Below are 10,217 nucleotides of genomic sequence, written 5' to 3' on the forward strand. Positions count from 1 at the left end.
GCCGGACATTCACCTCATATTCACGTCATATCATATCATCTCTTTTGTTGTAGAGGCAGCTTTCGGCATAACCCCGATGACGCTTGTTTAGAGGGAACCCATACTAAGACACATAAATTTCCAGCTAAGCCCTACCCATAATCAGGTATTGTGGGGGTACTCAAAAATTGGAGTGGTATCGCATCCAATCAATCATCAGTTTTTAGCCAAAGTCACCACGTCAACTTCAAGTGTCATATTCACCTTCAAAATCTTTCAATGGAAATGACTAATCATTCCAAGGTTTTCACCATCATCATTTCACCAACACATGTTCCCATCTAGAGTAGTCATTTTAAATTTAGCACTAGCCACTAGGTGTGAGGGGTGCTAAGTATTTGCTTTGCTTCTAGGCTAAGTTTGATACTCTTGTACTAACTCCAAACTAACCCAGTAAAGCATAAATCAACAAGTACTTTGATAAAACAAAAGTAAATAAAGCTTGTAGAGTAAAACTGGGAAATAGGATTATAAGCATAAAGTAAATGGGGTAATGCCTTGCTCATGGTGAGCTTTGCACTTTGCAAGAGTATTATCTTGCCTTGGTTGGGAAACTGATCAAGGTGGTCTTCTTCTTCCTGGAAGTAGACCTCCTCCTCCTCCTGGTACTCCTCGGTACTAGCGTCTAAAATACGAATACGGGTACACAATCATCACACCAAACTAATCTACTAAACTATGCACAATCATGGTTCACACACTTAAACTAGCATCACATATTACTATTAAAATGGTGGATGGTTTCTTCTTATCAATTAAGAAAAATAATTTCCTCTCATTATCTTATTAAGATTTAATTTCTCTTATGCATAATATGTGACCTAGGTTGACCCAAGTCAACCTCTTCACACTTATCATTTGGAGAAAAGATTTAAATGAGGTGAGCACCCCATACCATTTAATTCTAGCATAACAAGGATTTAATATCACCAACAATTCCTATGGGACCTAAATAACCAGAGTCTCCACTTCACTTGGAATTGGTGGTGACAAGATTTAAATGAGGGAAACTCCCACATAAGATTTATTAATAGTTTTGGACAAAATCTTTGACTAGAAAATAGCCATAAGGGCATTTAAATCAACTCAACCATGATCATTCAAAGTAAGCATGGCATATTTTTGTAGAAACAATTAGTATAAGTGAAAAGTGAATTATTGGAGGTGGAATTAACTGAAAAGCATTTATGGTTGATTTTTAAGAATTATTATAAGGCAGAAAAGTCCCTGCCTTGTTTATTTTGTCATTTTAATTCTACAAAAGATCTAGGGTTCTATCCAGTGGCATTGTGTAGATAATCTCATAAGGTTTCTAAAAATATAAAGTTTGCAAAATTTGGCCCAGTAGATTTGTCCCAATTGAAATTCAAAGTTTGCATCAGATTGTAAATTTCATATACTGGAAATTCGAATTTGAATTGGTGGGCTCGCGGGAAAAAGAGTTGGGCCGGCCCACTTCGCGTCCAGCGCGAGCAGGCCGTCTGACGGCGGGACCCACACGTCAGCGGAACTTACTTACCGAACCGGTACGGGGAGGAGAGGCGTTGGATCAGGCGATGATCTAACGGCTGGAGGTTGTCGTCGTCGACGGCGAGAGGCAGCGAGCGCGGCGGCCGCAGGGTCGGAGGGGTCGTCGGAGCTCCGGCGGTCGTCGGAGTGGTGCGCCGCGACGTTGTCGATGATGGGGAGGCGCTCGGAAGCAGCGGCGCGTCTGGGCGGCCTCCTTCTCCGGCGGGCTTCGGCTACGGTATGCGGCGGCGAGCTAGCAATTGGGGCGAGGCGATGGCTAATCGATGGAATTGAGGCGGCGAGGAGAAGCTGTGAGGTGAGGGAAGGTGGGTGGCGTGCTCAATTTGGGGCGCGGAGTGCCCCTTTTATAGCGGCTCCGAGCCAGGGCGGGCGGTCATGGTGACGGTGGCTCTGGCGCGCTCCCGTCGATCAACGGCGTGGGCGAGGTCATGGGCGTGTCCAGGCAAGCTCAGGGAACGTCACGGCGAGCTCCGAATAGCGTTCGGTGGTCAAGCACAGTGGAGTGCGTCACGCGTCCGTGGGGTACAGTGGCGGCTGGTCGTGGACGCGGTCGTCGTCCACGGCGTTCCCGCGGCCTCGTGCGCGTGTCCAGGCGAGGCAGGGCTCCGTGGTGCGTCTACTGGTGGTGAGCGTGAAGGCGGAGGTGACGCAGGGGCGCGGGGCGTCGTCACGCTCTGGGCGTCCAGGGTCGGCGCCAGGCGCGCTCTGGCGCGGCATGGACGTGTCCTGGGCGCCACTGGGCGCACGTGTGCTGACGTCTCTGGTGCTTGGCTTCGTCGGGGCCGTGGCTGGGCAGCATCCGGGGAGTGAGATGGAGAGATTTGACACGGTGATGCATGCTGAATTTGACCAGATGAGGAGATGGCATGAAGTGGCATGCCATGCCACGGCATGGCATGGTTTGGGTTGTTTAATTCAAACCCTGTCCAGTGCAAGTGGTGAGGTTGATGTGGTGAGGTGAGAGGGAGACTCCAGGGTGCAGGGAGGTCCAGGTTGGACCAAGTCCAAGTAGAAAAATGAGGCATGGGCTCAAGATTTTACCCTGCCTGCAATGTGTTCGACAAAATGCCCGCAAGAAAGTTATTTTCGAATTTTGAAATTCTTTTTGGTGGGTTGAAATCATATATTAAGTGGAGCATTTTGGTGGTGGTAGTGGTCAAAATGAATTTGATATGCAAAATCACATTTTGCATATGATCTTAAATCTGTTTCAAAGTCCTGACTTTGCTTGCTTGTCATTTCAAATTGGTGATGAATTTGGGGTGGTGACTTTGGGCAATGTTGAAGTGCTTGATGTTGTCTTGGATGAGGTGTGAAGAGTTGACAAAGTTTAGAAGTGGAAAGAAGAAAACCAGGGGCTCAAAGTGGGCATCAGACTAAAAATGGCACAAGTGACCATATTTCATGTGACTTGGAAATTGAATTTGATTTTGGTTTGATTTGAGTTTCTTCACTTCCAATAGTGTTTAAAAGTGTTTAGTAACCATTTACACACAAAGGTGCAAGCCAAAGTGGGCTAGGTTAAGTATTAGCAAAAATGGCATAGGCCTTATGTGAGAGGTAAATGGATTTTTTGGAATTTCTTTATATTTCCATTTTATTTGGCTAGGGGTGGTCAAGTGATCATTGATAGGTTTTTAGAGTGAGAGTAACACACAACAAGCATCATGGCAATTGCACACTCAAAATACTTAATGAGGTGATCTATATGCATAAACCTATACGATAAGAAAAAGTTTTTGTTAACCCTGATTTTTGGATTCTTGAAAATCTCCCTTGTTCATTTTATTGAAAAGTGGGATGTTACAAACCCTTCCCCCTTACAAAAGATCTCGTCCCGAGATCTAGAGAAAACTAGGTACTAAAGAGATTTGGGTATTCCTTCTTCATGTCCTCCTCACGTTCCCAAGTTGCTTCTTCTTCGGTGTGGTTACTCCATTGTATTTTCAGGAACTTGATACTCCTGGTGCGGGTGGTCCTGAATGCTTCTTCAAGGATGCGAATAGGCACTTCGCGGTAGGTTAGGTCCTTGTTGATATCAATGGCTCTGTGGTCGATGTTCTTGAATACTTCGGTCTTTTCCGGCACTTCTAGGCACTTCCTAAGTAGTGAGATGTGAAACACATCGTGTACGGCGGACATCTCTTCCGGCAGTTCCAACTGATATGAGACTTCTCCTCGGCGATCCAGAATCTTGAATGGTCCGACATATCTGGGGGCGAGTTTTCCTTTGAGTTGGAATCTCTGCATTCCTTTGAGGGGTGAGACTTTGAGATACACAAAATCTCCGATCTCGAATGTCATCTCTCGGCGTCTCTTGTCGGCGTAGCTCTTTTGTCTGGATTGGGCGGTCTTGAGGTACTCGCGGATCTTGTGCACCTTCTCTTCAGCTTCGCGGAGAACATCGGGGCCGAAGACTTGACTATCTCCGACTTCCGACCAGTTCAGAGGGGTACGGCATTTCCTTCCGTACAGGGCTTCAAAGGGGGCCATCTGTAAGCTGGCTTGGTAGCTATTGTTGTAGGAGAATTCTGCATATGGTAGGCAGTCTTCCCATTTGGATCCATACTCTAGCACACAGGTTCTTAACATATCTTCTAGTATCTGATTGACTCTCTCGATGTCCGTCGATGCATGGGTGATACGCTGTGCTGAAATTCAGTCGGGTTCCTAATCCTTCATGTACTTTCTGCCAAAATCTTGAGGTGAATTGTGATCCTCTATCTGACACGATTGACTTCGGTGTTCCGTGCAGGCTGACTATTCTGGATATGTATAACTCAGCTAGCTTTGGGCCTTGGTATGTGGTCTTGACAGGGATGAAATGGGCAACCTTGGTCAACCTATCAATGACTACCCAAATGGAGTCATTTCCTCGGCTAGATTTGGGCAATCCTGTGATAAAGTCCATACCGACAGAATCCCACTTCCACTCCGGAATCTGTAAAGGTTGCAACAGTCCTGCGGGTCGTTGATGTTCTGCTTTGACTCGCTGGCAGATATCACACTTGGCGATGTAGCTTCCTATCTCTCGCTTCATTCCGTGCCACCAGAATTGTTCCTTCAGGTCTTGGTACATCTTGGTACCTCCGGGGTGGATTGAGTAAAGGGTGTCATGGGCTTCTTGCAGAATGACTTGTTTCAAGTCAGAGTCCGATGGTACGCAGAGACGTTCTTTGTACCAAAGAACTCCAGCTTCATCTACGGTAAATCCTGGTGCCTTTCCTGCAGCTATCTGACTCTTTATTCCGTCAATGCTGGCATTTCCCTTCTGGGCTTCCTTTATCTGGCTCATCAAGGTGGGTTGGAGTTCAATGCTGGCGAGGAATCCTTCGCTCACTAGCTCTAGTCTGAAATGTTCAAACTCTTGGTACAGGCTTGGTTGCTCTATTGCGATCATGGAGTTTAACTGACACGGCAGTCTGCTCAAGGCATCCGCTACCACATTGGCCTTGCCGGGGTGGTAGTGAATTTCCATGTCGTAATCCTTGATTAATTCAATCCATCTGCGCTGTCTCATGTTCAGCTCCTTCTGGGTGAAAATGTACTTCAGGCTCTGGTGATCTGAATATATCTCGCATCGATTACCCATGAGGTAATGACGCCAAACCTTCAGGGCTAACACTACGGCTGCTAACTCCAAGTCATGGGTTGGATAATTCTGTTCATGTTGCTTCAGTTGCCTTGATAGGTAAGATATCACTTTGCCTTCTTGCATCAACACACATCCAAGTCCAGTCTTGGATGCATCACAATAGACATCAAAAGGCTTGGTGACATCGGGCATGATCAATATTGGGGCTGTGGTTAATCTGAGCTTGAGTAGCTGAAAACTTTCTTCACATTTGTCATTCCAATCAAATTTCCGGTCCTTCTTCAGCAGTTGAGTCATTGGTCTTGCGATGCTTGAAAATCCTGCAACGAATCGGCGGTAATATCCCGCCAATCCTAGAAATGCTCTGACTTCAGTCTGGGTGGTTGGGACCTTCCATTCCTCAACTGTTTTGATTTTTGCGGGATCTACCGCAATTCCTCCTGCAGACAAGATGTGTCCCAGGAATCCCACTTCTCTCAACCAAAACTCACATTTGCTAAACTTGGCGTACAACTGATGTTGCCTAAGGGTTTCTAGAACCACTTCCAAATGTTGCTCATGTTCTTCTTCTGATTTGGAGTAGATAAGGATGTCGTCGATGAAGACAACGACAAACTTATCCAGGAATTCCATAAAAATCTTATTCATGAGATTCATGAAGTAAGCGGGGGCATTGGTCAGTCCAAAGGACATGACATTGTACTCATACAGTCCATATCTGGTGGTAAAGGCAGTCTTTGGAATATCTGTTGCTCGGATTTTCAGTTGATGGTAACCTGTCCTCAGATCAATCTTTGAGAAAACTTGGGCACCGGTTAGCTGGTCAAACAGGTCTTCTATCTTTGGCAGAGGATATTTGTTCTTGATGGTGACATCGTTAAGCTTACGATAATCCGTAACCAAACGAGTGGCACCGTCCTTTTTATCCACAAACAAAACTGGTGATCTCCAAGGCGACGCACTTGGTCGAATCAGACCTTTGTGCAGCATATCATCCAGTTGCTTTTTCAGTTCCATCAGTTCTGCGGGGTTCATGCTATAGGCTCTCTGGGCTATAGGTCCTGTTCCAGGGATTAACTCGATGATGAACTCGATATCCCGATCTGGGGGCATACCGGGTAGATCATCCGGAAACACATCAGGGTATCGACAAACGACCCTGATTTGATCCAGAGTTGGCTTTGCTACACTTTGATTGCAGGTAAATTTTCTGGGTAGTTTTTCAGATAAGTGTTCTATTATTATTCCGGTGCTACTTGTCATGGTGATGGCCTTCTTGGCGCAGTCTATCAATCCATGATGTTTCGCCATCCAGTCCATACCCAGGACTACTTCCAATCCTTTTGTTCCCAGAACAATCAAGTTTGCATAAAAGTCTATTTCATGGATTCTGATGGGTACATCTTTGCAAAATTTTCTAGCTTTAGTTGTTGATCCAGGTATTTGAACTACCATGACATGTTTCAAGCTGATTGGTTGAATCTTACTAGTGCACACAAAATCTTCTGTAACGAACGAATGCGATGCTCCAGAATCAAACAACACTCTTGCTGGTATTGAGTTAACAGAGAACATACCCAGCACCACGTCAGGTGCTTCCTGGGCTTCCTCAGCATTCATGTGGTAGAGGCGACCTCCGCGGTTGTTCGGGTTGTTGGGGGCGAACTTCTTGCCGGTGGAGACACGGCGTTGCTGCTGAGCAGGTGGTGCGGGGTTGCTCTGCGAGCTTGGCGAGCCTCTTGGGACACTCATTGGAGTAGTGCCCCACTACACCACACTCATAACAAGTGATGGTGGTCTTGTCCTGCTTGTTCGCGACGGGGATTGCATTGCTCCCGGTCCTTGGTGCGGTGTTGGAGTTGTTGTTGCTGTTGTTGTTGTTGGGGGCTCTCGGCGGAGCGCGGTTGAAGTTGTTGTTGGTGTTGTAGTTGCTGTTGTTGTGGTGGCCTCCTGGCCTGGGGTTTCCTCCACTCCGGTTCTGATAAACCGGACGTGACATCGGTGCATTGGGCTTGTTGGTTCTGAAACCTCCGCCTGAGTTGGGGCGGTACCTTGGGGCATTGCTGGGCCCACTCTGATTCATCATGCGGCGCTTGCGGTTCTCGCTGGCTTGGTGCGGTTGCCTTCCATCCGGATGGCGGAGTCAACGAGGGCTTCGAGGTCGGCAAAGGGGATGTTGATCAACACAGTCCGCATCTCATCATGCGGTCCATTCAGGAACCTTTCCTTCCTCTTCTCGCAGTGTCGGTCTCATCCGGGGCGTACCTTGACAGTGTGAGAAACTTGTCGCGGTATTCCACCACGGACATCCGGCCTTGCTTCAGTTCACGGAATTCATCTCTCATCTTCTTTATCAGACCCGGGGGTACATGGTACTTGCTGAACTTGAGCTTGAAATCAGTCCAAGTCATGAACTGTCCCGCGTTCATGGCACGGGTGCTTGTCCACCAAGCTCTTGCGGGTCCTGCTAAGTAGTGCGTGGCAAACAGCACTTTCTCATTCTCTTCCACTCCAGCTACTTCTAGATTGTTCTCCATAGTTTGGAGCCAATCATCTGCATCAAGTGGTTCCTCAGTCTTGCTGAAAACTGGCGGGTTGGTATTCTGGAAGTTCTTGAGCTTAGATCCTGGATGATCATGGTGGCCTTGATTGTTGTTGACAAGCTGTTGAAGTGCTGCAATGTTGGCTTGCCTTTCAGCTCTTCTCGCTTCTCTATCTTCCAAAGATAACTTGCAACATCTGCATCATAGCGTCTTGGTTCGTGTTGCGATTTGGAGGGGCCATCTGAGTATTGAGATTGATCATGAGAAAAGAGGGAAATTTCTATGGCTTGTTTTGTGTTTAAGTTCAAGGCTTAAAACTTGAAGTCTTTTCATGATGACACAACCATACATTCATTCATAGCAAACAACACACATTACAAGCTAACACACTAAGGGTTTTAAGAACCCTTCTTCTCCAAGCTACGATACATGGGGCGGGATACAACTCACACCTACGATAGTGCATAAGTGAACTACTCCTCCTCCTCATCAACATCGATGGGGGTGTGGTCATCATCCTCGTCGTCCAGGAAGTCGTAGTCTTCCCCCTCGGGGTTCTCATCCTCCTCGAAGTCGTCGTCGTCACTCAGGTAGTTGCTTCCTCCCTGAATATCTTCTCCATCTTCCTCCATCTTCTTCATCTGCTCCTCCTGGGCCTTGACAGTGGCCTCAAGTGCTGCGATCTTCGCGCGGAGGCGGTCGATGGTGGCATCCTTCTTCGCGCGCTGCTGGCGGAGAGTCCTGCGGTCCTTGGCGAGCATCTTGATGCAGTCGCCTTGCTCGATGATGCGGGCGTGAGTCTGGTTGGCGTACTCACGGGAGTGGTCGAGATCCCTGCTTGTGTGTGGTACATGCATGAAGTCGAGATGCTCCACGTGGTGCTTCAGCTGCGGGTGCGATGACATGTCCATGGGTTCTCCAGCAGAGTTACGCCTCGCGAGGTGGGAAAAGCGAGGGTGCTGGAGTGCCTCCCCGCTCATCCCGCACAAGCGTGCGAGTCCCTCCTGAAGGCCGCGGGCCAGTCCGTCCAGCCAGTTGCTCTCCATGAAGGAGAAGAGGATCCTCTCAGAAGTGGGAGGCTCCATCTTGCCCCTCAAGTCAGCGGTGATGATCCACTGCAGCTCGCCTCCTGGCTGGTTCGCGATCTGCGAACCGTGGAACTCGGGGTGCGGGCGACCAAGGTGGTCGGACAGGGCGTTGAGGTCGTGCTCGAAGATCAAGCTACCCCCGTTCCCAAGCTGGTAAAACTTCGTGTTCACGGGCTCCATCTGAAAGTGAAGTAAAGGATTAAGTTAGAGAAGTGAACAAGTGTGGCAAAATTTTAGTTATCTTTCTAAGGAAGAGCATGAATTTTTTTGTTTTTCCAAAGAGCTTAAGGAGAAGACAAAGACTTACATTTTTCAGAAATACTTCATTCCTTTTTGAAACTTAATTTTTCAGAACGTCCATTTCTAACTAGGGTCTCCTAAGGTCAAACAATGGCTCTGATACCAACTTGTCAACACCCGGATTTTTAAGTCCGGATGCCTATTATGTCATACATCGCAATCCCAGGAAATTGTTGTTGCGAGGCATAATAGTTAAGTATCACAGTCATCATTCATTACAAACCATAATGTCTTACAACTTGGAATCACATGATCCATATTACACAAATAGTTGATCTAATGATCAACGAACAAACATAAGTTCATAGCGGAAGCGTAAGATACAAGGACTCTCTAGTCCACAGGCCAACGCTTGACGTTAGAAGCTCCTAGTTGTGGTAGACGTCCTGCTGATCGTCCTCCTCGTACTGCTGCTCGGCTTCATATTCTGGCCATTTGAATAGCCAGGGACAAAGCCGTGAGTACTTTAAGTACTCGCAATCTAACACTAAAGTAAGTACTAGTATTGACATAAATGTGTTCTAAGCTCTAAGTTTATTTGCATAAAGCCAATTTTATTTCGTAAACACTTTTGTAAACAACTCCTCAAGTGCTAACTAACTCAAGTGGGAACATTAGTGTCATTCCCACAACTCAGTTGTGATTCAAAGTCAAAGTCACCTTTCCAGTTCCAGTTCAAAAACACCAGTCACCAATATATAAATTCTGATGACGGAAACAGAATGGCCTTTCCAATTGTCCATATCCGCGGACGCGGCTATTCGAATAGTTCTACACTCTGCAGAGGTCGCACACTTGTGCCACAACATTTGATTACATCCGTCAGGGGTAAAACCCTGAATAATCGTAACTCAGTACGCGGATCATCAACCATTAACCTTTCACTTACGCACCCTAGTATAGGCACCTCTCCCCATGAGCTTGGCCTCCCGGTGAAAACCAACTGTTAACCCGGGAACTGCACAGGGCTTGGGCCGGACATTCACCTCATATTCACGTCATATCATATCATCTCTTTTGTTGTAGAGGCAGCTTTCGGCATAACCCCGATGACGCTTGTTTAGAGGGAACCCATACTAAGACACATAAATTTCCAGCTAAGCCCTACCCATAATCAGGTAT

The sequence above is a fragment of the Lolium perenne genome, chromosome 6 (assembly GCF_019359855.2).
Source record: "Lolium perenne isolate Kyuss_39 chromosome 6, Kyuss_2.0, whole genome shotgun sequence".
Lineage (NCBI taxonomy): Eukaryota > Viridiplantae > Streptophyta > Magnoliopsida > Poales > Poaceae > Lolium > Lolium perenne.